This window comes from Neomonachus schauinslandi, chromosome 4 (assembly GCF_002201575.2).
Source record: "Neomonachus schauinslandi chromosome 4, ASM220157v2, whole genome shotgun sequence".
Lineage (NCBI taxonomy): Eukaryota > Metazoa > Chordata > Mammalia > Carnivora > Phocidae > Neomonachus > Neomonachus schauinslandi.
Window position 1 is genome coordinate 126,975,620 of NC_058406.1, and position 2,914 is coordinate 126,978,533.

The 2,914-nt window shown below is 35.7% G+C and overlaps 1 pseudogene; it reads right to left on the reverse strand.

The window, feature by feature from the left end:
• Positions 1-481: 481 nt before the first annotated feature.
• LOC110578824 lies at positions 482-1,240 on the reverse strand (annotated as a pseudogene).
• Positions 1,241-2,914: the final 1,674 nt, after the last annotated feature.

Here is a 2,914-nt window from a genome sequence, read left to right on the forward strand (position 1 = left end):
AAACTTTGATTTTGTGAGTCTGAAACTATGTCTTGCATTGGATTCTCTTACAGGGACAACTTTGTCAACAGATTTCATCTCAAATCCATTGCAATGTTTTCCATTTTGTTTTTCAATGGAGTAGATTTTAGGAAGTGACTGCTAGTGCTCATTATCATAAAGAATGATCAATCATAGGATATTATTTCCCTTTTCCAGTTTAATTTCCTATTTGTTTGACTTTTTAAAAATCATCTTGTGCTTTTTACAATGTGTGCTCTGTGTGTGTGTGTATGTGTGTGTGTATGTGTATGTGTGTGTGGGTGTGGTAATACTGCAGACATTCTGAGTTCTGGACTATGCAACATTCCAACCAATAATGCAGTACTGATGTGTAATGAATATAAATTTTATTATTATTGCATATATAATAATTATTATTTTCACCATTTTTTTCAATATGAAAGTAGTCATTTATTAACTGACCAGATTACAAAAATAATCATGGTAGATACTTTAGTTCATCCTTCATAAGCTTATTGACCTGGTCTTCCTTGTTACCAGCATCTCTACCTTCTACAAAATGGGTGGGCTTTTTCTTCATTCCCCTTTGTGGAGAAGATAATTTGAAGGGCCATAAAAAGTTGTTTTCTTCTTTGAAACATTTTCCAACAGTGTAGACCTGGTCAATCAGATCTTCCATGCAGACGATGCCATATTTACCAAGAGATCAAGCTATCAATGTGTTACCTGTCAGGGCAATTCACTTGTTGATTTTGCCTTAACCACACTTGTAGATCAATTCATACACCGACTTCAGGGTTGGGTCCCCCCATGCTATATATGGTTCCACAATCCTTGGTATGTTAACTGAAACCTTTTTGAGCTTAACAAAGGTGCCATTGAAGAATCTGGTGAAGGTGAAGAAGCTGCAACACCTTTTGAACCTTTGGGCTCACACCACTGCTACCTCTGATCCTGATGACAAATGCCAGTTTGGGTTCTGCAGGTATGGAGAAGTTGCCAACTTTTCTTGCCATCCTCACCCTTCGAATCTCAGTTCCTTACATCTGCCTATATTCTTTGTGGTAATGCTTAGCTTTTTCATAGATAAGCTTCCTCCTTGCTTTTTTCAAAGAATTTTTTGGGCAAACTTCTTTCTCAGACACTTGATCTTCAACTCTGCGGAATTCCTTTGCTTTTTCTTAAGGATTTCTGGCACAATAGGAACCTTCTTTTTCTTCTCTTCTGCACCCTCCATGGTTCCACTATTTTCACCATTTTTATTTATTTATTTATTTAAAGATTTTATTTATTTATTTGACAGAGAGAGACACAGCGAGAGAGGGAACACAAGCAGGGGGAGTGGGAGAGGGAGAAGCAGGCTCCCTGCAGAGCAGGTAGCCCGATGCAGGACTCAATCCCAGGACCCTGGGATCATGACCTGAGCTGAAGGCAGTCGCTTAACCAACTGAGCCACCCAGGTGCCCTATTTTCACCATTTTTAATGTGCTATGCATTGTACTAATAACTTTGACTTTCATAATAAATCCAAGAGGCAAATATTTATATCCTCAGTTTACAGACTAGATGATTAAGGCTTGGATAACTTAGATTAAAACTTGGGTAAGTATTATGTTAGCTACAGATTTTTTATAGATGTCCTTTATCAGGTTGAGGAAATTCTCTTCTGTTCCTACTTTGCAGAGAATTTCTATCATGAATGGATGTTAGCTCCTATCAAAGGCTTCCTTTTTTCATTAGTTGAGATTATCTATGATTAAAAAAAATTCTTAATAGTGAATTACATTGATTGATTTTTAAATATTGAACCAGCCTTATATTCCTTGGATAAATCCCAGTTTGCTCATAATATATTACATTTTATATGTTGCTGAATATAATTTGCTAGAATTTTGTTGATGATTTAGGCATTTGTGGTCATAATGATATTTGTCTGTAGTTTCTTACAGTGCATTATTTCTAATTTTGGTATCAGTGTGATGCTGGCTCATAAAATAAGTTGGGAAGTGTTTTCTCAATTCATTTTCTGGAAGAGATAGCATAAAATTGATATTTATATATCAATTATGTTGATAATTATATTTTTTTCCTAGAAATGTTTGGTAGAAATCTCCAGTGAAACCATCTGGGCCTGGAGTTTTCTTTGTGGGAATGTTTTCAATTTTTTTTAATAGATATAGGAATATTCAGGTTATTTATTTCTTTTTCAGTGAGTTTTGTTAATTTCTGTCTTTCAAGGCACTGGCCCATTTGATTTAAGTTCTTGAATTCATTAGCATAGAGTTGTTTGTTGTATTTCCTTATTATCCTTTTAATGTCTGTAGGATCTCTTATGCCTGCTACTGGTGATTTATGTCTTCTCTTTTTTCTTGATCATTCTGTCTAGAGGTTTACAAATATTATTGACCTTTTCAAAGAACCATGTTTTGGTTTCATCAAATTTCTTATTAAAATTTTATTGATTTCTGTTCTCAGATTTGACTTTTCCTTGTCTCTATTTGGTTTGGGTGTACTTTGCTCTTCCTTTTCCACTTTCTTTCATTATTGAGACTTTTTTTTCTTTTTTTTTAAGATTTTATTTATTTATTTGACAGAGAGAGAGAGTGTGAGAGAGCACAAGCAGGTAGAGCGGCAGGCAGAGGGAGAGAGAGGGAGAGTAAGAAGCAGGATCCCCACTCGGCAGGGAGCGGGCTCAATCCCAGGACCCTGGGATCATGACCTCAGCCAAAAGCAGATGCTTAGCTGACTGGGCCACCCAGGTGCCCTGAGACCTTTTTTTTTCCTAACATAAGATTTAATGTTATAAATTTCCCTTTAAGAACTCTTTTAGCTTCATGCTGCAAATTTTAATATCTTTTCATTTTCATTCAGTCAAAATATTTTCTAATTTCCCCCAACTTCCTCTTTGACC